At 41.7% G+C, this 25,828-nt stretch overlaps 1 protein-coding gene across 3 annotated transcripts in view; it reads right to left on the reverse strand.

The window, feature by feature from the left end:
* Positions 1 to 25,828, reverse strand: part of COL4A6 (collagen type IV alpha 6 chain) — a 244,677-nt gene that overhangs the window by 158,569 nt on the left and 60,280 nt on the right. The gene's annotated exons all lie outside the window — the stretch shown is intronic.

Consider the following 25,828-nt stretch of genomic DNA (forward strand, 5'->3'; position numbering starts at 1 on the left):
AGTGCTGAGTGTTCTCTAGGTCTACTGAGTTTAACTGGAATTGAGGCTGCCTTTGGGTAATGTACACCCTACCATTTTAGGATCACTCTTTGGAACTGGAGCTGTAGCTAAACTAACCTCCCACACCCAAATCCTAAAGACCTGGAGAAAGATTATATCAGTGATCCCCACATTTTTCCTCTTGTGCACCCCTTTGACAGTAACAGCATGTGTCCATGTCTCACTTGGCCAGGAGCAGAGTTGTGACTGGACTGCGGTGGGGTGGGGAGGTGAGCTAGGGCAGAAACCTATCACTTGAGCCAAAGAAGTTCATTCTTAAACCCTTAGGCTGTGGCCACATTTGGACAAAACTTCAAAATGGCCATGCAAATGGCCATTTCGAAGATTACTAATGAGGTACTGAACTGAATATTCAGCGCCTCATTAGCATTAGGACGCTTCCGGCCGTGGCACTTTGAAAACGCTGCTTTCGAAAGCGCGTGGCTACACGGGGGTCCTTTTCGAAAGGACTCCGCTCCTTTTGAAATCCCCTTGTTCCCCTCTGCTGAGAGGAATAAGGGGATTTTGGAAACAGCGGGGTCCTTTCAAAAAGGACCCTCGTGTAGCTGTGCTGAGCTGCCTGCTTTCGAAGTGCCATGCCCGGAAGCGTCCTAATGCTAATGAGGCACTGAATATTCAGTTCAGTGCCTCATTAGTAATCTTCTAAACACGGCCATTTCGAAGTTTTGGCCAAGTGTGGCCACAGCCTTAGAATTCTTGATCCTACAACACATACCTCACAAACTTGAGAGTAGATTCTGCAAACCATTAATTGTACAATAAGGATATGAGAGTGGAGCCTATGGCAGGAATGCAGCTGTGGCCAGGGGAAGTATGGGACTCAGGGCAAAGGGGGCCAGTGGGGAATGAGGGGGAGTCTTGCCAGCCCCCTCATGGGGTCTGGTCTAGATTCCACTAAGCCTCCCTAGACATTTCTTTATGACCCCCTGAGAGGCATACCCCAAATGTTGGGAACACTAGTTTAGACCAAGATCTGACTTTTGTGTCTCATGCCCACCATTATTTGTAACTAGTCTCAGTCTACATGTTAAGCACCAGAGAAGCTTACATTTTTAATACAGGTAGAACCTCTATAGCCTGGCAACAACTGGATGTTTTGCAACTAGAGAGCCCTGTCTGCTGGGAGAGGAGGCCACTGGGAGTTGGGCAGCATAGGGGCCAGTGCCTGGGAGCAGAGCTGAGCTGGTAGCAGAGGGGCTGGCAGTCCAGCGGCCAGAAGCGGAGTGAGCAGGAAAGTCTGAAGGCTAGAAGCAGAGGGGCCAGCACTGACCTCCTCTGGTCCAGCAAACTTTCTCATTCAGGACCACTCAGGTCCAAGAGTGCCAGACCAGAGAGGTTCAACCTGCAGCAGAAAAAACCTCTTTTATTACAGAACAGACCTAATGGTGTAGGGAGGACAGTTTAAAAAAAAAAAAAGAACAGTTTCAAAGCACTTGAAAATCTGGTCCAGTGAATGGCACTACATGAACTCGACTGAGAGGCAGAGCTGACAAAATAACATTTCCAGCCAAAATCTAGACCTCTCTCTGATGATGTGAAGTGGAATTTACTTGTGACATTTCTGAATAGCTATATATCATTGTAAAAATTCATCTGTTATGTTTGCAGCAATGGAGAACTGGCCTTTTCCAAGAATAAGTTACACAATGGTTAAATATTCTACTTGCCCTCCAACGACTGGTATGTAAAGGATATAAAGCCTGTCATAGATGCCTGTAACTAATATTCCTATCACTTGAGCTAAAGAAGTCCATTCTTAAACTGTTAGGCTGTTGACACACTTCACTAAAACTTCAAAATGGCCATGCTAATGGACAAATCAAGGAGTACTAATGAGGTGCTGAAATTAATATTCAGCACCTCATTAGCATGCTGCCAGCTACGGTGCTTTGAAAGAGCTGCTTTCGAATGTGCGCGGCTTGGCTACATGGGGGTCCTTTTCAAAAGTACCCCATACATTTATTTCAAAATGTGCAGGGTCCTTTCAAAAAGGACACCCGTAAAGCCAAGCCGCATGTGTTCGAAAGCAGCACTTTCAAAGCACTGCGGCCAGCAGCATGCTAAGAGGTGCTGAATATTCATTTCAGCGCCTCATTAGTATTCTTCGATTTGGCCATTAGCGTGGCCACTTCAAAGTTTTGGTCAAGTGTGGCCACATCCTTAGAGTTCTTGATCCTACAACACATACATCACAATCTTGAGAGTAAATTCTGCAAACCATTAATCATACAATAAGGATTTGCAGAACGTGTACTCCAGAACAAAGAAAGAACCACTGGGTGGTTAGTGTCAATGCAGTGCAGAGGTAAGGTTGCATGGATACCCTAAGTGTGCACTTCCAAGCTATAATGCGTATGGATTTATTTTCACTTTAACATCAGTTCTGAACTTCCTGGGCTTGTATTGTTTATTTTGGGGACAACTAAAATATTCTTGTAAGCTCCACACACACCCCGTCCCCCAAAGCCTTCCAACTTTCCTAACACTTGCAGCACAGGGAAGAGAGAGAAGGTTACACAAGAAAGCTTCTCACTGCACTTTCATGAATCCTCATTCTGAAAGCTTTCTCAAGACAAAATGTAAGCAAATAACAGTAGCAAGTCCAACACAAGGGTGAGGTAATGCATTTTTCACTGAAGACTATTTTTAAATAATAAAACTATATTCATTTGTTTAAATGGTGATGATCACACATAGCTATCTTCCTTTACCAAACTGACTTCTCACAAAGGTTAGAGTGAGCATATATAACCAAAGAGCAATAATAGCCAGTTTCACATGTTTTTTTGTCCAGCAGTTAACCTTGCCTTGCACTGCAAAGCAGTTATTGCTGGTTCCATGCAACTGTAGGTGGCAGCAACTCTAAGTGGCTGTTCTGTTTTAGGGCCAGTTCCTGCAAAGTTCTTGCACTTCCCATTGATATCCTAAATGTTGTATAAAAATACCCTTATTGAACCCCAGGAACAGGAAGAAAGGTAGAGCAAATCAGACAAGATGACATGCCACAAGATAGCGAGTGCAAGAAGAGCCCTGATCCAATGAGGACACCGGGGTCAGGAAACAAACGTTAGTTTACAACAGCCAGGAAAATGCAGAAAGAGAAAGAACCTTTTTAGGCATCAATGGGATGCACTCCCATTAGGGCTTGTGCACCCTGTCCCATGGAGGAACCAGACCTATCCAGGTTCTCATCCAATTCAGCTGTAGTTTTTCTGGTTGTTTAGTTTTGTTCCACCCTCTGTATGTGAGGCCCTTGCCAGTGTTCCCTCTAATTTTTTCCATCCATGTCAGAAATAGTTATGTGCACCACCAGTAGAAACAATTGTTGTTGGCTGTGGGCACTCTGCTAATAGGCTGGGGGGCTGCCCCTGCACTCAGCTTACTGGGACCACTGGTTCTTGCCCCAATAAACCTTTGAGCAAGCATTCACCTCTTAAGATTCCCATAAACATAACATTTTAGTTTTTTTCTCAGGCATAAGTTATACAAAAGAAGTTTCTTTTCATCATAGGCATGGACTCCAATCTCCTTCAAACTGAAGGTAACTGGACTAGATATGCCAATGCTTCTTTCTACCCTAATCTCATGTGTTTCCAAGTAACTTGTTTAGCATATGAACCCACGTAAAGTGCTAATCCAACATCCAGTGAATTCAGCATTAATCTTCCCTTTGACTTCAGTGGCAGCTGGATCAAACTATAACTGAGGTTTATTGCAATGCAAATATTAACCTGAAAATTGGTCTGTTTCACACAAAATAGCGTGTTTATATAGTATTTCTAAGTTCCCTATCTTGGCAGGAGGGATCATTCTACTCACTTGTGAATGAAATAATCTGAGAAGGGAGGAAAGCAAACCAAAATGAGTTGGCTATTGACCAGGTGTTACACGTCACAAGATTTTTTTTTTTGAGAAGTAGTTGGCATCAGACACTTCCAGGCTACTTAAATAGAAAATGGATACGCACATAATATGTCTGTGCATAACTTTTAAAGGTCTGTATGTAACTTTTTAGAATGCATCCATCTCTTCTGAAACAAGTCATTCACTACTTTTTTCACTAAAAGGGGAAAAAAACCCTTATGTGCAGATATAAGGCTTATTTAAATATGGCAATTTGAATATGTAAGCATGGGCACTCCAGGCTTCATGCATGTGTGTGTCTGTTTGTGTTTATATTCAGGGAGAAGAACTTTCCAACTATTTTGCAATATTAAATTTCAGATCCCCAAACTGACAAGGCTTGGTCTGAGGGAAACAATACAGAGGCTAAAGAAAGAATGGCCCCAAATATAGCAAGAAGTACTGTAGATTATAAAAATATTGAGTTAAACTATTTTAATAGTATATATGTTATTTCTTCCATAAAGAACGAAAAACATAAAAATTAAAAAAGGTCAGATTTTGACCCAATCTATACTATAACAATTTAAATCAGCAGTAACACTTCTACTGATTTCAGATGAGTTACTCCAGATTTGCAACAGAATATGTTGTTTATTTATGATATGTTGAATCACAGAGGTAAGTGTGTGGTTGCGTAGGTGGTATAGCAGGGAAAGATTTGGTTTCTTTGACCATGGGATTCTGTTTTGTGAACAGAGATTGCTGAGAAGAGATGGGATCCACCTCACTAAAAGAGGAAAGAGCATGTTTGAAGGCAGGCTTGCAAACCTAGTGAGGTGGGCTTTAAACTAGGTTTGTCGGGGGAAGGTGACACAAGCCCTGAGGTAAGTGGGGAAGGAAGAGGGAACAATCAAATGGGTTTCCTGGGTGAAGAGGAGAAAGTGGGGCAATCGGCACCTTCTCTAAGATGCTTCTACACTAATGCCAGAAGCCTAGGGAATAAACAGGAAGAATCAGAAGCCCTGGCACAGTCAAACAAGCATGAGGTGGTTGGAATAACGGAGACTTGGTGGGACGATTCGCATAACTGGAGCACGGTCATGGAAGGTTATAAATTGTTTAGTAAGGACAGACAGGGGAGAAAAGGAGGAGGAGTTGCACTCTATGGCTGCGTCTACACGTGCACGCTACTTCGAAGTAGCGGCAGTAACTTCGAAATAGCGCCCATCACGTCTACACGTGTTGGGCGCTATTTCGAAGTTGAAATCGACGTTAGGCGGCGAGACGTCGAAGTCGCTAACCCCATGAGCGGATGGGAATAGCGCCCTACTTCGACGTTCAACATCGAAGTAGGGACGTGTAGACGATCCGCGTCCCGCAACATCGAAATAGCGGGGTCCTCCATGGCGGCCATCAGCTGGGGGGTTGAGAGATACTCTCTCTCCAGCCCTTGCGGGGCTCTGTGGTCACCGTGGGCAGCAGCCCTTAGCCCAGGGCTTCTGGCTGCTGCTGCTGCAGCTGGGGGTCCGTGCTGCATATACAGGGTCTGCAACTAGTTGTTGGCTCTGTGTATCTTGCACTGTTTAATGAAAGTGTGTCTGGGAGGGGCCCTTTAAGGGAGCGACTTGCTGTTGAGTCCGCCCCGTGACCCTGTCTGCAGCTGTGCCTGGCTCCCTTATTTCGATGTGTGCTACTTTGCCGTGTAGACGTTCCCTCGCTGTGCCTATTTCGATGTTGGGCTGAGCAACGTCGAAGTTGAACATCGACGTTGCCAGCCCTGGAGGACGTGTAGACGTTATTTATTTCGATGTCGCAACATCGAAATAAGCTATTTCGAAGTTGGGTGCATGTGTAGACGTAGCCTATGTGAGGGAGCAGTATGATTGCTCAGAGCTCCAGTATGAGGAAGGAGAAATTCCAGTTGAGTGTCTTTGGGTTAAGCTTAGAGGTGGAAGTAACAGAGGTGATGTTGTAGTTGGTGTCTGTTATAGACCGCCACATCAGGAAGATGAGATAGATGAGGCTTTCTTCAGGCAGCTTAGTGAAGCTTCCAAATCACAGGCCCTGGTTCTCATGGGAGACTTTAATCATCTGGACATTTGTTAGGAGACCAAAACATCAACACACACAGTTTTTGGAGAATGTTGGGGATAACTTCTTGGTACTAGTGCTGAAGGTACCGACCAGGGACCGTGCGCAACTTGACCTGCTGCTCACAAAGGCTACGTCTACACGTGAAGCCAACATCGAAATAGGCTATTTCGATGAATAACGTCTACACGTCCTCCAGGGCTGGCAACGTCGATGTTCAACTTCGACGTTGCGCGGCACCACATCGAAATAGGTGCTGCGAGGGTACGTCTACACGCCAAAGTAGCACACATCGAAATAAGGGTGCCAGGCACAGCTGCAGACAGGGTCACAGGGCGGACTCAACAGCAAGCCGCTCCCTTAAAGGGCCCCTCCCAGACACAGTTGCACTAAACAACACAAGATACACAGAGCTGACAACTGGTTGCAGACCCTGTGCCTGCAGCATGGATCCCCAGCTGCCGCAGCAGCAGCCAGAAGCCCTGGGCTAAGGGCTGCTGCCCACGGTGACCATAGAGCCCCGCAGGGGCTGGAGAGAGAGCATCTCTCAACCCCCCAGCTGATGGCCGCCATGGAGGACCCGGCAATTTCGACGTTGCGGGACGCAGATCGTCTACACGGTCCCTACTTCGACGTTGAACGTCGAAGTAGGGCGCTATTCCAATCCCCTCATGAGGTTAGCGACTTCGACGTCTCGCCGCTTAACGACGAAGTTTACTTCGAAATAGCGCCCGACGCGTGTAGCCGCGACGGGCGCTATTTCGAAGTTAGTGCCGCTACTTCGAAGTAGCGTGCACATGTAGACACAGCTAAACAGGGAAGAACTAGTGGAAGAAATAGAAGTGGGAGGGAACCTGGGCTGCAGCGACCATGAGATCGTAGATTTCATGATCCGGACAAAAGTAAGAGAGGTGAGCAGTAACAGACAGACCCTTGATTTCAGAAGAGCAGACTTTGACTCCCTGAGAGAAAGGATGAGCAGGATCCCTTGGAAAATGAAGATGAAGGGGAAAAGAGTTGAAGAGAACTGGCAGTATTTTAAAGAAGACTTACTGAAGGCACAGGACCAAACAATCCTGCTGCATAGTAAGAAATGCAAACATGGTAGGCAACCAGCTTGGCTTAACAGGGAAATCCTTAGTCAGCTTAAATTCAAAAAGGATGCATACAAGAAATGGAAACATGGACAGTTGACTAAGGAGGAGTATAAACATATGGGTGGAGAATGCCAGGCAGTCATCAGGAAAGCAAAAGCACAATTGGAACTGAAGCTGGCAAGGGATGTGAAGAGTAATAAGAAGGGTTTCTACAGGCATGTGAACAATAAACAGTTTATCAGAGAAGGTGTGGGGCCACTACTGGATGAGGAAGGTAACCTAGTGACAGATGATGCAGGAAAAGCTGAAGTACTGAATGCTTTTTTTGCCTCAGTCTTCACAGACAAAGTCAACTTCCACATGATGGTCCTAGACAATGCAGTATGGGAAGGTGGAGGGCAGCCATCTGTGGGGAAGGAACAAGTTCTGAGTTATCTAGAAAAACTAGATGTGCACAAGTCCATGGGTCTGGATTTAATGCACCCCAGGGTACTAAGTAATTGGCAGAGGTCATTGCTGAACCTTTGGCCATTATCCTTGAAGACTCTTGGAGATCAGGGGAGATACCAGATGACTGGAAGAAGGCAAACGTAGTACCCATCTTTAAAAAAGGAAAGAAGGACAATCCAGGGAACTATAGATCCGTCAGCCTTACCTCAATCCCTGGGAAAATAATGGAGAGAATCCTCAAGGAATCCATTTTGGAGCACTTGGAAGAGGGGAAAGTGATCAAAAGTAGCCAACATGGATTTACCAGGCGCAAGTCCTGCCTGACCAATCTGATTAACTTCTATGACGAGCTAACAAGCTCTGTGGACATGGGGAAGTCAGTGGATGTGATATACCTTGACTTCAGTAAGGCTTTTGATACGGTCTCCCACAACACTCTTGTCCATAAGTTAAGGAAATATGGATTGAATCCTTGGACTACAAGATGGACAGAAAGCTGGCTTGATGGTCGGGCCCAACAGGTAGTGGTCAATGGCTCAATATGTGGATGGCAGTCCGTTTCAAGCGGAATGCCGCAAGGCTTGGTTCTGGGGCTGGTATTATACAACATCTTTATTAATGACCTGGACTGGATTGCACCCTCAGCAAGTTTGTGGATGACACAAAACTAGGGGGAGAGGTAGATTCGTTGGAGGGTAGAGAGAGAATCCAGAGGGACCTGGATAAGTTGGAGGACTGGGCCAAAAGAAATCTGATGCGGTTCAATAAGAAGTGTAGAGTCCTGCACCTGGGGCAGAAGAATCCCAAGCATTGATACAGGCTGGGGACCGACTGGCTGAGCAGCAGTACGATGAAAAGGGACCTAGGGGTTATGGCGGATGAAAGGCTGGATATGAGTAAACAGCATGCCCTTGTAGCCAAGAACGCTAATGGCATACTAGGGTGCATTAGGAGGAGCATTTTGAGCAGATCTAGAGAAGTAGTTATTCCTCTTTATTCGGCACTGGTGAGGCCACATCTGGAATATTGTGTCCAGTTTTGGGCCCCCAGTATAAAAAGGATGTGGATTTGCTGGAGCAGGTTCAGTGAAGGGCAACAAAAATGATTAAGGGTCTGGAGCACAAGACCTATGAGGACAGGCTGAAGGATTTGGGCTTGATTAGTTTACAGAAGAGAAGACTTAGAGGTGATTGAACAGCAGCCTTCAACTTCCTGAAGGGGAGCTCTAAAAAGGAGGGTGAGAAACTGTTCTCAGTGGTGTCAGATGGCAGAACAAGGAGTAATGGTCTGAAGTTGAAGAGGGAGAGGTGTAGGTTAGATATGAAGAAAAACTACTTCACCAGGCGGGTGGTGAAGCATTGGCATGCGTTGCACAGAGAGGTGGTGGATTCTCCATCCCTTGAAGTTTTTAAGTCCCGGCTGGACAAGGTCTTGGCTGGGATGACTTAGTGGGGGTTGATCCTGCTTGCAGCAGGGGGCTGGACTAGATGACCTCCTGAGGTCCCTTCCAGCCCTGTGATTCTATGTCTATGGACATGGAAAATTATTTTAAAACCATTCAGAAAATGTGTTACTGTAAAACCATAATATTCATCTTGGTTTTAGTATATATCATTAAATGTGTATGTATAACTGATTCATTCATAAAGAATCTGAAAATGGAAATCTATCTATTGACTTCAATGTGTTCTGGAGCAGGTCCAAAGAAAATAAAGGAATATAACAGATGGGATGCCACAAGATATGCCCTAGACACAGTTCTGTGCATTCTCATCACAAAATAATTACATACAATTATTACATAGCCTACAAAACCAAAGAAAATTACAGCTACAACAAGGAGAGGGAAAAAAACCACACGAATTCAAGAAGTCATTATCCCATGGAGCATTGGTTCTTAACATGGGGTACTTTAGTCTCAAGGACATGTGTCAGGTCGTTACAACCATACACATTTTCTTTACAGGAGGGCTGTCCAGAGTTTTCTCTGTTGTAACATAGCATCATGGTATGGAAAAAGATAAGAACCTCTGACAGAGAGATATCAAGACTGCTATCAACCACAAAAAGAACTAAAAATCAACTGAGGCCAAATTTGAGACAAGTTACTACCAGCAGAAGAAGCTAAATCAGTGAAAAACCTAATATAAACACCAGGAGGATCAGTGGTGATGTGACAGAAAAAGACGATGGAGAGAAACTTCGCTCTGGCTTAATATTAAGTCTGAAAGAATTCACCTGACGAGAAGAGTAGTGGGCATGAACTCTTCCCTTCCCTCCATCTGCCTCAACCCCAGGACTTATTTCCCATTAGCATGGATTGATTTAAGTCACCCAGAAATGACTGATTCAAACCCAGTTACCAAAATGCTAAAACTGACTGATCTTAAAGTTATGCTGAAGTAACAGAGAGTTTTACTATTTACTGATGATTAATAATTGGAATGTTAACTGTACAGTACAAGACATTCCAACAGACTGATATTTCACTGTAGAAAAACCTAGCTCAGACAGGTATACCTGTACACCTAAATGCTTAACTATTTGCCATAACAGCAATTTAGAACTACTATGAAAACCTGTTTTTCTCATTTCCTACTAACAGAGAGGTAGCTGTGTTAGTCTGTATTCTAACAAAACAAAACAGCAGTCATGTAGCAATTTAAAGACTACTAAAATGATTTTGTTAGTCTTTAAATTGCTACATGACTGCTGTTTTGTTTCATTTCCTATTAGTCAGTATATAATATTGAAATTTTATATTTACAAAATATACATATTTCACTTCTTCCATTTTAGTATTAACATAGTTTTAAATATATTACACACACACACACACGTTTAATCTTGATCCTGAGAACTCAGGCACATATGATATGTACCATTCTTCATGTAACTTGTTTCACTGAAATGAGTGGGCCAGATTCTGTTTTGTTAAATGGATATAAATTCAGAATAACTCCACTGACTGTTGAGAATTTGAAAGTGGAAGGCATCCTGGGAGAAAGTGACCATGAAATGATAGTGTTCATGGCTACAGTTACACAAGAGAGTTTTGTCGACAAAACATGCCACTCATTTACACACAAAGTACCTTTTGTTGACAGCATATTGACAAAACCCAGCACTTTCCCAGACAGGGTTCTGCCTGTTTGTTATCAGGCACAATGCCTTTGTAAACAGATTTCTATCAACAAAGCAGCTGTGTTAATTCTCCCGGGGGCCTCTCTGGACAGACAGGGCATCCACAACAATGGGCAGCCCTGTCTGCTGTACTTCTGGGTGCCTGTTTTGTCGAGAGAGCAGGCAGACGGTCTGGGTGCTCTGTTGACAGAGTAGAGTGCTCTCCCAGTTTGCTTTTGTGCATGGCCACACTGTCAACAGACATTTTGTTGGAAAATCTCTTCTGACAGTGACTTTTGTTGGCAGAGCGCTGTAGTATAATGTAGCCAATGATCCTAAGGAGTAGTAGAAGGGAGAACAGCAAAACAGAGAATGAATTTCAGGAAGGAAGATTTTGGTAAACTCAGAGAGCTGGTACGTAAGGTCCCATGAGAAGCAAGACTAAGAGGAAAAACAACTGAAGTGAATTGGCAATTTTTCAAAGGGACACTATTAAAGGCCCAACAGTAAGCTATACTGCTGTGTAGGAAAGATAAAAAGTATGGCAAAAGACCATGTTGGCTTAACCAGGGGATCTTGCATGATCTTGAAAACAAAAAGGAGTCATATAAAAAGTGGAAACTAGGACAAATTACGAAGGATTAATATAAGCAAACAATACAGGTACGCAGGGGCCAGATTAGAAAGGCAAACACACAAAATGAGCTCAAACTAGCTAGAGACAAAGGGTAACCAGAAGACATTTGCTAAATATATTAGAAGCAGGAGGAAGACCAAGGACAGGGTAGGACCACTGCTTAGTGAGGAGGGAGAAACAATATCTGAAAACTTGAAAACAGCTGAGTCGCTTAGTGACTTCCACGTTTCAGTCTTCACCAAGAAGTCTGATGAAAAACAATTTTCAAAAATCAAATGGAGAGAGAAATCTCTGAGCTGCAATTTATTTGCAAATTTGACTCCATCAACCAAGGATTAAACAGAGACTGGGAGTAGCTGGTCCCTTAAAAAGCAGCTTCTCTGCCCTAGGTGTTAATATCTCCCCATTAGACTCTGGCAATGGATCACATCCCCCTGTCTGATCTGACTTGTTTTTTTCTTCTTTTGATACATACTACTGATAATGGGCCATTTCCATCTTGCTGAATAGACTTTGTCAGCTCTGACTCTCCCTTTACTGGGACCCCACTCTTTAAATACCCCTCTGCAACCCCCCACCTCCCACTCATGCGTTTGATGAAGTGGGTCTTTGCCCACAAAAGCTTATGCTCCAAAATATCTGTTAGTCTATAAGGTGCCACAGGACTTCTTGTTGCCTACCATAGTGAATGCTAGTGGGAAAGGGATAGATTTAGAAGACGAAATAAAAAATGACCAAAGTTAAAAATTACTCAGAAAAGTTAGATGTCATCAAGTCACCAGGCCCTGATGAAATGCATCCTAGAATACTCAAGGAGCTGACAGAGAAGGTATCTGAGTCTTTAGCTATCATTTGTGAAAAGTCAGAAGTCCGGGAAAATTCCAGAAGACTGGAAAAGGGCAAATAATGTGCCCATTTATAAAAAGGGAAATGAGAGCTACCCAGGGAATTACAGACCACTCAGTTTAACTTCTGTGCCAGGAAAGATAATGGCACAAGTAATTAAGGAAATCACCTGCAAACATCTGGAAGAAAAGGTGATAGATAACAGCCAGCATGGACTTGTGAAGAACAATCATGCTAGACCAATCTGATAGTTTTCTTTGATAGGATAACAAGTCTTGTGTATAAGGGAGAAGCGTTGGATGTGATATAAGCTAAAATTAGTAAGACATCTGATACGGTCTAATATGACCTTCTTATTAATAAACTGGGCAAATACAACTTAGATGGGGCTACTATAAGGTGGGTGTACAACTGGCTGGATACCCATTCTCAGAGGGTAGTTATTAATGGTTCACAATCATGCTGGAAAGCATAACAAATGGGGTTCCGCAGCGGTCTGTTTTGGGACTGGTTCTGTTCAATATCTTCATAAGTGATTTAAATATTGGCATAAACAGTACGCTCATCAAATTTGCAGATAATATCAAGCTGGGAGGGGTTGCAACTGCTTTGGAGGATAGAGTCAGAATTCAAAATGATCTGGACAAACTAGCGAAATGGTCTGAGGGAAACAGGATGACGTTTAACAAGGACAAATGCAAAGTACTCTACTTAGGAACGAATAATCAGTTTCACACATACAGAATGAGAGGGGATTGTCTAGCAAGGAGTACTGAAGGTAGGGATCTTGGGGTCATAGTGGACCACAAGCTAAATATGAGTCAACAGTGTGATGCTAAAGCAAACATGATTCTGGGATGCATTAACAGGAGTGTTGTGAGCAAGACTTGAGAAGTCATTCTTCCGCTCTACTCTGCGCTGATTAGGCCTTAACTGGAGTACTGTGTCCAGTTTTGGGCACCACTTTTCAAGAAGGATGTAGAGAAATTGGAGATGGTCCAGAGAAGAGCAACAAGAATGATTAAAGGTCTAGAGAACAGGAGCTATAAGGAAAGACTGAAAGAATTTAGTTTGTTTAGTTTAGAAAAGAGAAGACTGGGAGAGGACATAATAGTGGTTTTTGATTACCTAAAAGAGGGTTACAAGGAAGAGGGAGAAAAATTGTTCTCCTTGGCTTCTGAGAATAGGACAAAGAGCAATGAGCTTAAACTTCAGGAAGGGAGGTTTAGATAGGACATTAGGAAAAATTTCCTCACTGTCAGGGTGATTAAGCACTGGAATAACTGGCCTAGGGAGGTTGTGGAATCTCCACCACTTGAGATATTCAAGAACAGGTTAGACAGACATCTATCAGGGATGGTCGAGGTAACACTTGATCCTGCCGTGAGGGCAGAAGACTGGATTCCATGACTTCTCGAAGTCCTTTCCAGTTCTAGTGTTCTATGACTCTATGACATGAATGGAGAATTTAAGCAAAAAATCCAAAAAAGTGTGGATCAGTATTATTATATGTGATGCAGAAACACCTAGGAGCCCCAGATCTGAACTAAGAACCAGTTGTGCTAGGGGCAGTAAAAATACAGAATAAAACCACAATCTCTACTGCAAATAGCTTACAATCTCATGTCAGACAAGAGCTGTGGCAAGCTATTCGCACTGCTCAAAAGGGCATAAGTGGTCCCGTTCAAATACTGCTATGGCTTACGACAAGCAGATTCATATGATTGTCAGAAGCCAGAAGTAAACTGATAGTCTTGTCAATCCAGCTTTGTGTGAAAACAGTTGCCAGGATTGTATTAAAATGGCCAAACAACTGGGAATAAAATAGCTGTTTGTGGGCAAAATATCAATTAAATTACAGTGTAAACAGAAATTAATTCCATGAAAAACTCCAAGTTGCATTAACTCATTTCAACTTTCTTGCTGGGAGAGTTGAGAAGAGAGTTCCAGCTTGTCCTGTTTACTCAATTCTTTTTAAAAGGACTCCAACTCCACCTTCCGAGACAAGTGCATGCCCATCTGCTAGGCTCCAGCCAGTACTTGAAACAAAAACCAACCAATTCTACAGAAAAACACACAGGAGAGAGACATTCTGGCTCCACTGAAGTCAACAGCAAAACTCTCATTCAACTGAGTGACACTGTACCAGGATTTCACTTAGAAGGGGAAGAAATTTCCCTGAGGACTCTGTTTTCAAAATCAACACGTTTTTCCTGGAAGATGCTGAATTTCTGCAAACTATAAGTCAGTGTCCAATTGTATTGAACATGACAATTTTCTCCAATGGATCTAATGGAGTGCATAGAGCCCTAGTCTAGATATTTACCTACACATCAGGTATACATGGTACAGCTGAAGGGCTCATCTACAGTGCAATCTGAAATGTAATTTAGCTAGGACCAGTGACCCATGAAACTGGGGCAGCACAAACTGTAAAATGGATTCTCAGCCCTTCACCCTGTGTGGCACCTTACATCTCAAAAATGGCGTGACTGAAGTGAACGAGCTACTTTGCCTCCAGGCACTGCAGCAACCAAAATGTTATATAATAATAAGAGTTATTTGCTCAACTGTGTCTGCTTTGTTTTGTAAGGTTTGTTGGTGGGTTTACTTGAAGTTTCATAGCTTTTTTTCCTGAACAACTGATCAGTCAGTAATGTGTGGCTGTAACCAGATGGTTTATTTATGACTGACATCAACAGGGACAAAATACAAAGCCACCATATTTCCTTTTAAATGGGGCCTCTTAAATGTGAATTTGTAACAAACTAACTAGTTGGTCTTAGGGTTCACCACATTGTTTGACAAATTAATTTCCTCCCTCATTTCCTGACAAATATTTTAACTAACTTCTCAGGCCAAGCAAAACTTATTAAAAAATAACTAACCAGTAGTTGACTCAAAGGACTCAAAGGTTATAAAACCTGTGGCAAATCCTGGTTCTGTTGAAGTTAATGAAAAAAAAACTCTCCTTGACCAGAGCCCTCACTGTCTTTTTTTTTTTCCCTTAATGTGCTCTACAATAGTAACTGGAATTTAAAATAGGAATTTTGCTTTATATATTCTTTCATTAAAATCACACTAATTCATGTTTTTTAAAAGACCAAACATATAGCTGATGCCTATAAAACTCAGTTGTGAATCGATTCATTCATAGACAGCATTGTGTTTTCTGACAAGACAAAATTTCCCATTCATTTAGTAAGACTTTGGGGCAGATCCTACAACCCATACTCACGACAGTAATTCTTACACAAGCAGTCTCACTTGGTTTCAATGGCCAATGGGACCATTCACATAATTAAGAGTTGGCCTGTGCCCTGTCAACCCAAAGTTTAACCCCTTTGTTTTGTGGGTTTGATTTTCATGCTAATAATATGCCCCTAATTACATTTAGAATATTTCTGGAGAATTGCAATAATTATATTCAAGCTATCAGACTCCACTTTTCTCAAAGACTTGCTTTAGAACAGGCAGGGTTTTTGCATCACTGAATCAGATGGAAGAGATCATCAGAGCTTTAAATCCTCCACTCTCCACATGATAGGGTAAAGCAGTTTTCAGAAATCAGTGGGAATCAGATTTCATGCTGCCAGTCAGGTGATAGATTTTCCTACTTCCAAGAATAAATATTTTATTTCCATGATAATCAACTCACACAGCATCCTTCTCCTTCAAAGCACACTGTAATGGGATGTCTTTTAACCATTGGATACTGGTCTATGCACATCACTGGAAGAAGGATAATAAAATGTTTAGGAAAACCTATTTATATCAGCATCTCAAACAGTATCGCATAATTTAGGGAATCAAAAGCTTTAACCTAGCAGTTAAACACTAGGAGGCTATGTCTACACTTAGGGTGATGTGAGATTACTAATGAAGTGCTGTGATGCATATGCAGCACTTAATTAGGCAAATTCTCCCCTGCAGCAACTCTGAAGTGTCAAACTTCGAAGTGCTGGCATGCCGTGTAGCTGCAACCACTTTGAAGTGCCCATGCTACTCTGAAGTGCCAAAGGGATGGGGAGAGTAATGTATTTACTCCCAAAGGAAGGAAAGGTACTTCAAAATAGCACGGGCTCTTCAAAGTGCCTGTGGCTACACTCATGCTGGTACTTCAAAGTTTGACACTTCGAAGTTGCCGCAGGGGAGAATTTACCTAATGAAGCGCTACATATGCATCACAGCACTTCATTAGTAACCTCCCATCACCATGATTACCATGCCCCCTTCAAAAAGGAGGGCAAGGGTACACATAGCCAGAATGTCTCTTCATTCTTTCCATCAAGGTCTCTATTATTGGCTGGAAAGTTGCTAACACAGTCTTTGTTCATCTGCTAGAGTGAAAACTGGTGTTTTCATCAGAGTTCACCCTCTTTGCTTGCCTTTAGGAATGCTGCAGTAATTTTGAGAGGAGTCTCCCTAACATAGTTAACTGGGTCAATAGTTTCATAATTGCTACATGTCAGAAAATAAAAAGCCTTTTATAGGGCAAAATTACCACTTCTTATACAGTCAGTGTAATAGCAAGAAACACAGTGCCCCATGACCACAATTTCTACACAAAAAGCATCCACACCTGAAGCAGTTCCTGACCTTTAGGTTTTGAATAGCACGCCTTGCTGCTTCCAAAATCAGAACCTAGGAACCAGATCCTTTAAACTTCACAGTCCAACACAAGTCTTCTGAAAAGTAGCTGTATTTTTGATTGCTGCTGCTGTTGCTGTTTCTTCTATATTGTGCATTAGAGTTCACACCTTCTTACTCAGAGGTGAAATTCAAGCAGAATATTAGTGCAGAGGACAGCACATTTTTAGTTTTGGTAGGTACATATGCATGTGTTAGAGAGAGAGAGACCACATGCAAAAGATGGGGAAAGCCATTTTTATTCCCTGCACACTAGGGGATGTGGGAGGGTGGCCTCTGCATAGGCCTCTTGCAGGCCAGGGCATAGGACAACATGGAGATGATATGCTGGGGAATGATCATGGAACAAAGATTACGCAAATGTATTACTCTGCCCATCCCATGAGTTATTGCAACCCGCAATGTACAGAAGGGATTGCCAGGGGAGGGAGTGCTGGACCGACACACTTTGATTCCAGACTGTAGGTGGAAAAAATATAAAGAGGATTTGCTTGGTTAAGAAACCACTAGTGAAGGGGCTGTATAATAAAATAGGATCTCTTAGTAGTAGCAGAAAGAGAGAATGTGAAATTTACCTGAAGACAGATTTCAGGAACACATTCACATGTCACCATAGCATATAAAGGTAACACACACACAACAACATTCAGACAGAACAAGACTCTAGTTCTCTTTGTGATCTGCCATGTTTAGGCCACTCTCCACCGAAGATGGGCTGGACGCCCAGTGTGCAGAAACAAGGCATGGCCCCAGTTCAACAAGTCTGCAGGGCCAGAAACTATACCCCAGGATCTCAAGATATGATCTGGGGAATCGGGGTTAAATAAATTACTCATACCATGCCATTTCAACAGTAGGATTCTTTTTTCTGCACACCTACCTTAAAGTCCAGATATGTTAGACCTGCCTAATAGCTGTGACCACAAACAACTGGCCCAAACCCAATATAGGGTGACCCAGCCAATCCAGAATATACGGACAACTCATCCAACAAATGGCCCCAATAGGAAAAAAGACAGGGAAAGTAGGACTTTGCAGCAGTATTTATGATGAAGCAGGAAAACACCTGCTTCTACTCAGCACCACTTTATATAGGCAGGTCCCCACTACCCCCAGCAAATCTAAATAATTGTAAGGACCCCTCTGGATTAACCAATGGCAGCTCTTCTAAGAAAAGAGAAAACAATTCCTCATTTGGGATGTGCACTCTCCCACCAAAAGAGATCCTTTCAGTTCTGTATCAAATATCTCAAGGTCTACTGACAGTATATCACGTGTGCCTAGAAGGGTGTTTGATACTATAGCCACAGAGGCTGGAGATGTCTTAAAAGAAGTACTGTTCAATTATGACAATGTACAATCAGTTCTCAACTTGCAGGCAATGCTGGGCTCATGCTTAGAAGGGAATTCAAAATATGGGAATTATTTTTGCAAACATCCGATCATTATTCTTCTCATTTCCAAATGGTCATAGATTACAATGCAATAGCTGAACATGCCTTTCAAGTCCCAATGCAGATATCACTCTCCTACATTATCGTGTCTCTTCTTAAGCCATCTTAAAACACAATTCAATTATCCTTATCAGCTGCCAAGATGGGAGCACAAACTGTCAAGAATTTGCAAGTAGCATTAACATTTCATAGACAAAATGCTACCAGACCAGAAGTGCATCATATCCAAGCAGAAAAAGTTGCATTTCTTCGCTACTCAACATGAAGCTAAGGCTCTACTGATGAGAGAATGTTTATGTTTTTTTTTTTGAGCGGAGAAAAATCTTTCACTGTAATCAGCTATTTTGGAGCATAACTGGATCATGATCTGTCAGAATATATATTGTAAAATGCCATAATTTTCAAGGCCACTATGGCTTAATAAGCATAAAACATTGGCCCATCTTAAATGACAATCATGAAGTCTGTATTTGAAACAATGTCTTCCAAATTGGAAATCAGCCTCTTGTAGAACAAATCTGCAATACTGTACTGTCAGATGGTGAGACAGGTTTTACTCACCCACTATAAACCTTTTTATCTGAGATAGCATCCAGTATCATGGCTATTTTAATATGAAGCGTACAAAATTTAACCACAAGAAAGCAGGAGAAGTAATAAAACAATGAGCTTGCAGACTGACGTACTGTAGGTCAATGCAATAATTTCGCACATACAATTGCATTACAAGTCTCTGTTCTTGCACTGATTTATGATATTTCTGGTTGAAGATAAGATTCTGAGTTAGGTGACCCTAACATCTATATATATTCTGAGTCTTTGAACCACATATATCTCTAAGTTGTATTAAAGAGTTAAGAGTTCCAGCTAAAAAAACCTGACAACTGAAAAACTCTGCATTGCAGAACAAGAAGTCTAAGCCTATGTCTACAGTAGACAAAGTCAACCGCCAATACCCAATAGTAATATCGACCCCCGATATGCAAATCATGTAACTAAAATCGATTTATCGGTGGTTGACTTCTATGTCTGTCTACACAGAGGAATGTCGATGGGAGTGTTTCTCCCATCACCCTTTCTTATTCCTCACCTCTCACGAGGCATTCCAGGGTCAACTCTGACCCCTGAAAGAATTGTTTTGCACATGCATAAAATGAAACCTTGGAAGATCAACCCTTAGAAGGTCAGTCTTCCGCAGTAGCGTGCTGTAGCCTCAGTACAGTTAGTCATACTTTATCAAGGCCTTGTCTTCTTGGCGTGCAACATGGAATAACTGCACTCATTTACTTGAGTTACAGTCCAAATAATTTAATTATAGGGGATTATTCAAATTCCATAATCAACATGTGTCAGCAGGTTTGAAAACATGATATCAATTGTTATCTGTGTTTCATGTCCAAATGCACTGTTTCTCAATACCTGTGACCTACAAAGTCTTACTTAGAGAAAAAAGGAGCAATAATGACAATTTTCAAGGTAAAAAAAAAACAGGATGCCACTTGAGAGATGACCCATAGGAGAAAGTCTTGGAAGAGTTAGGGTGGTGCTCATAGCAAGATATGACCTGCTTCAAAATGGAGAGGAAATTGTGCATGTCCTTCTTTTTTCTTTCTATAGCCAAGCTTATAGCCCTTCCTTGTGGATCTGACTCTGAGTCAAACCATATAGCATGTAACTCCATTCATTATAGCAGAGCTACACCATGGATGAATTTGGCCTTGTGTGTATGAACAACTGATTCCAGAACTCCTTGATCCATGGTGTGAACAAGTGGCAAGCTCAGACTGAGGAGTGGTCCTTAAGCCATTTATGGAGTCAGCTCAGCTATGGTGGATTTCACTGTGCAAAAGTCCAGGCAGTACGCACAGTTTATGAAAATCAGGACAAAGTATTGTTTTGGTTTTTGTTCGTTTGTTTTGTAAAACTGACAGGGAGAGGCTCTGAAAAATCTGAAAAAAAAATGATGGTCCCTGTTCTTAAGAATACCGGGTCATCTTAGTCATTAAAGCATCTAAATAGTAAGTGTTTACACCAGACCAAGTCAGTTCTGCCTTCACCTCCCTTTCTTTTCCGCTCTTCTATGTTCTAGTCAAATCTATTCCAAGCCTCCATGTCTTGGATACGGACTGCCAAGTGTTGCCAGTTTTCTTCTTTCGTGTTTTAACTATTGTAAACCCACTGTACTACCAGGGCAGCAATATTGTTAAAGGAATTCTAACAACTTACTGAGGCATAACTTCCTGCCTCTTTCTGAAATACACCAGCCTGCCCTAAAGAAAGATGGATTATTCTAAGTGGTATTCTACTGGATTGATTCTGTTTAATTTATTTTAGAAAACAATTATGCTTTTAGGGGAGAAAACTAAACATTTATCAGAAATCAACTCTACTACTTTTTCCTGTTTGGTTTGTTCACCTTTTCCACTCACTGTTGTGTATTACAAGCCATCCTGAAAGGAGGAATGCACATATGCACAGACACAGAAAACTTTTATGTCAATCCTTCCTTAAATTCCCACTCTTTAGCATGTAATATCTGGATCTTTTAATTCCCTAATTAAAATGTAATCTTAACATTCAAAACCTGGTCCTCCTGTGGTAACATGGTTTACCATGTTGATGTGCATTGTTTAACACTTCTAGCACAAAGACAGATAAGACCCAGGTTCAGCAGGGCACTTAGGCACATGGGATTTAAGCATCTGCCTCGGTGCTTTGGTGAACAGGAATGGATTTAAGCATGTGCTATAGGACTCTCGCTACATACTATCAATTGCAAAACTGGAAACTTAAATCTACAGTAAGTCCCCAGTTATATGAATGCACAGAAATTACCTAATAAAATAATGATACTGCACAATTTGTGATGTGCTTTAAAAAACATCTAGAAGAAAGGAAGACTATAACTACAAAGAATTATTACTTTAGGCAGTCAGTGGATAGCAAAGAGTTACTTTTTGCCTAACCACGTTTATATCTTTCTCTAGATGTTTCTATGACAGCCAGTGCCACCGTATCTGATCCTCTCACAAATATTAATCTAGCCTCTTCCCTCTAAGATAGGTAAGCATTAATACCTTCGTTGCCTAGATTTGGAAACTGAGGCACAAAAGCGACTTGTCTCAGTTCACCCTATCTATGCAACTCAATCTATCAAATTCTACAGCCAGCTATTTGAAAACCACTCTTATTATGCAAGCGTTAGTTATTCCTGTTATGCTGTGTTCCGCTGGTTAGATAAAGTTACAATTTTGCAATATTTCTCCCTTCTTTGAAAGTTCAGAAACTGAGCTTACAAGCACTGCATTGTTATTTTCCTTTTAATAAAACAGCTCCTAATTTAGCACAGCTCCTAGGAGGCCTCTAAAGCTTCCCATACCTACCCTAAACCTGAGTGTAGGTAGAGACAGGGTGTCTACTGCATCACCTGCACTGGCAGGTGTAAGCAAGTCTATTCACTTTAAAACACTACCATTATTTTTAATAGTTTTGAATCAACTGCATTCCTGTAAATGCAAAACAAATAATGTGGAACACATTGCTTTATCAGTTGTTTATATTTTAAATAAGTCCCAGAGCATGCCAAGTAGGTCTCTGTTGGAATGTTGAATACATTTTATGCAAATCTTGTCCAAAGAATAAAATCAAGCTATACTGGAAATAGCGAAGGTCCTATACTTTAGCAGGATTAAAAATGTGTTCCTGAGACTATGGCAGACCCAAATAAATGTGTGTCTGGGAAAATATATTAAGACAACACTGAAAATATCCTGAACACAACTTTCCTCTGTGACTAAGTAGAAAAAAGGATTCCCAACATAAATCACTGAACACTGAATATACTCAACAGGGGGAGAACAAACTTCCTCTAACCATGCATAACATGGAACGGTAATAAAAATAACTGGTATTTCTTCAAGAAGCCACTCTGCTTTGTGTCAGAATTATCATCAGAGAGACATATTGGAATATAACGGTTGGAGCATCTCATGAAAGTTTAAGCGTCTCACTTAAGTCCTCGGTTTCACACGAAGGATCATTTTTAGCATTAGTCTGGCTAAAAATTCCCCTGTAATTTACTGTTCTGTTTACTATAGATTATTTGACTAAGAATGTATGAAAATGTGCATCACAGGAGAGGGGGTTTGTTTGGAATATGAACATTTCTGTCAACCAGGTATACGAGGGACAGATTTATTATTCTTGAATCTGTACTTAATAGTTTCATGCAATAAATTTCAGTCTCCCAATTCCATGTTGCCATATTTATTGTTACATTTATTGGTAACATCAGTTCAGTGATTTGACTGTCCACTCCACAATTTATTCACTGTAAAAGTCAGAGAGTACTACTGCTTTACAAAAAGCAAATGATTAATAACTGGGTTTACTTTACACTACTTTCCTACAAAGATAAACTGATGTCTCTCAAGTCCAGTCATAAACAATGAAGGCTATAACCAGACCATGTATGTATTTCCAGGTATATATATATTAACAGCTAGCTCAGTCTATTACCCTAACAAATGGTTATGGTTACAGCTTTACTCTGTTCAGGTTACTCATATAGTTAAGCCAGGAACAAGTTTCTAAAATCAGACAGTACGCGTTAGATGCAGCCAGGGTGGGACTAACTAGGAACTATCCCATATGAAGGTATGGTTTCATTACCAGACTACATTCTCCAGGAATAAAGTCTGCCCACCTTTCTCAGTTCACATAGGATATTTAAATCAAGGCCACTGCACACTTTTTCCTGGGTGCACATTAGCTTAACAAACTCAGCCAATTCATTTTCTTCCAATTAGACTTTCATTTTATTTTTATGTACTGGAGTTCTATGTAACAAGTCATAAATGGATCAAAATTAGCAAGGCAGCTGAAAGTCTGTGTAATTATAGCTTATCTAAATAAAAACATATGTAGTCATCTACTGGACTGGTCATAGAGATATGAGTTATAGCACCATTTTGAGTTTGCGGACAAGGCACATAAACATCAAAGCCTAAAGTAAGAAAAAAATTATTCACAGATACAAACAAAAAAGCAGTAAAGCAGCACTTTGAAGACTAACAAAATAATTTATTGGGTGAGCTTTCGTGGGACAGACCCACTTCTTCAGACCATAGCCATACCAGAACAGACTCAATATTTAAGGCACAGAGAACCAAAAATAGTAATCAAGGTTGACAAATCAGAAAAAAAATTATCAAGGTGAGCAAATTAGAAAGTAGAGGGGCGGGGGGTGGTGGGCAGGGGAGTCAAGAATTAGATTAAGCCAAGTACGCAAGAGCCTCTATAATGACCCAGGAAATTCACATCCCGGTTCAAACCACGTGTTAATGTGTCGAATTTGAATATAAAAGAGAGTTCAGCAGCCTCTCTTTCCAAAGTAGTGTGAAAATTCCTCTTCAGTAAGACGCAAACTCTTAAGTCATTAACAGAATGGCCCACTCCATTAAAATGTCAGTTGACTGGTTTGGGATCAGGAGTGTTTTTATGTCTGTTTTGAACCCATTAACTCTTTGTTTCAGACACTACTTTGGAAAGAGAGGCTGTTCATCTTTGTTAGTCTTTAAAGTGCTACTTTACTGCTTTTTTGTTTTGATAGTATATAGACTAGCATGGCTTTCTCTCTGTTACTATTGACAGATAATAGACACAGTAAAATAAAAAGAATCAGTGACTGCCGCATGATCTTCAATCACCTAGAGTAACCTAAGCTACGTTAGAACTCATTTCCTGGATTGCTTTCTTACCCTATTCCATAGCCTGATCTGTTTGTTTTCTTATCCCACGTCTTTCTTTTCTTTCTTCATGCTGCCCATTTTAGAGTCTGATTCAGCAAACAGTATTAGGCATATGGCAAGATCAGACATAACTGAAATCAATGGAAGTTTACCATTGATTTCAGCAGAAAAAGGTATCAGAGAGGTAGCCGTGTTAGTCTGTATCTTTGAAAACAAGAAGTCCTGTAGCACCTTATAGACTAACAGATATTTTGGAGCATAAGCTTTCGTGGGCAAAGACACGCGTCATCAGATGCATGAGTATGGGGGTGGTTTCAGAGGGGTATTTAAAGAGAAGGGTCCCAGTAAAATGGAGGGCCAGAGCTGACAAGGTCTATTCAGTCAGGGTGGAAAAGGCCCATTACCAGTAGTATGTATGACAAGAAGGAAAAACAAGTCAGATAAGACAGGAGGGATATGGCCCATTGTCAGTCTAATGTGGAGATGATAACACCCAGGGCACAGAAGCTCCTTTTGTAAGGTGCGAGCCGCTCCCAGTCTCTGTTTAATCCTTGGTTAATGAAGTCAAATTTGCAAATAAATTGCAGTTCAGAGATTTCTCTCTCCACTTGATTTTTTAAATGTCTTTGTTTTAGGACTGCTACTTTTAAATCTGTTACTGAGTGTCCAGCGAGACTGAAGTGCTCTCCCACAGGTTTCTGTACATTACCGTTCCTGATGTCTGATTTATGTCAATTTATTCTTTTACAGAGAGACCATCCAGTTTGACCAATGTAAATTGCAGTAGGGCATTGCTGGCATATTAGTAGATGTGCAGATAAAGGAGCCCCTGATGGTATGGTTGATATTAGGTCCTGTGATGATATCACTGGTGTAGATATGTGAGCAGAGTTGATAGCAAGGTTTGTTGCAGGGATTGGTTCCAGGCTTCGAGTTACTGTTTTATGCTCTATAATGGCTGGTGAGGATTTGTTTAAGGGTGGCAGGCTGTCTGTAGGCGAGGACAGGCCTGCCTCCCAAGGTCTGTGAGTGTGAAAGATCATTGTTCAGGATGGGTTGCATATTACTGATGATGGGTTGGAGAGGCCGTAGGTGGGGGCTGTATGTGATGGTCAGTGGTGTTCTCTGGTTTTCTTTGCAAGGCCTGTCTTGTAGTAAGTGGCTCTGGGTACCCATCTGGCTCTGTCAATCTGTTTCCTCACTTCGTTAGGTGGGTATTGTAGTTTGAGGAAAGCTTGGTAAAGGTCTTGTAGATGTTTGTCTCTGTCTGATGGATCAGAGCAAATACAGTTGTACCTTAGTGCCTGGCTGTGTACAATGGATTGTGTAGTATGCCCTGGATGGAAGCTGGAGGTGTGTAGATAAGCATAGCAGTCCGTGTGATTTCGGTATTGGGTGGTATTTATGTGACCATCGCTTATCTGCACAGTAGTGTCCAGGAAATGAATCTCTTGTGTGGACTGGTCCAGGCTAAGGCTGACGGTGGGAAAAGGCAGAAAAAAGTAGTAGAAAAAGGGTGAAGCCTCCAGTGATTACTACCAGCTCCATGGAGCATAAGAAACTTTTCAGGAGGGGGACCTGTACTATTTTAGTAACTCCTTCTGTGAAGCAACTAGTATATTTTTGGGTGCCACTTAGCATGTCCCAGACAAGCACTTTATGCCTAAACCTGGATTTACTTGACGAGTGGTATAGTTCATTGCAGAATTACCTTTGAAGTCTTAAGTTCTTTGGGGCTGAAATTAGCTACTACTCAGTGTCTGCACTGCACCAAGCACAAAGCAACCTCATGCATGCTTAGCCTCTACGAGAATAAAAATAATT

The sequence above is a fragment of the Carettochelys insculpta genome, chromosome 13 (assembly GCF_033958435.1).
Source record: "Carettochelys insculpta isolate YL-2023 chromosome 13, ASM3395843v1, whole genome shotgun sequence".
NCBI lineage: Eukaryota > Metazoa > Chordata > Testudines > Carettochelyidae > Carettochelys > Carettochelys insculpta.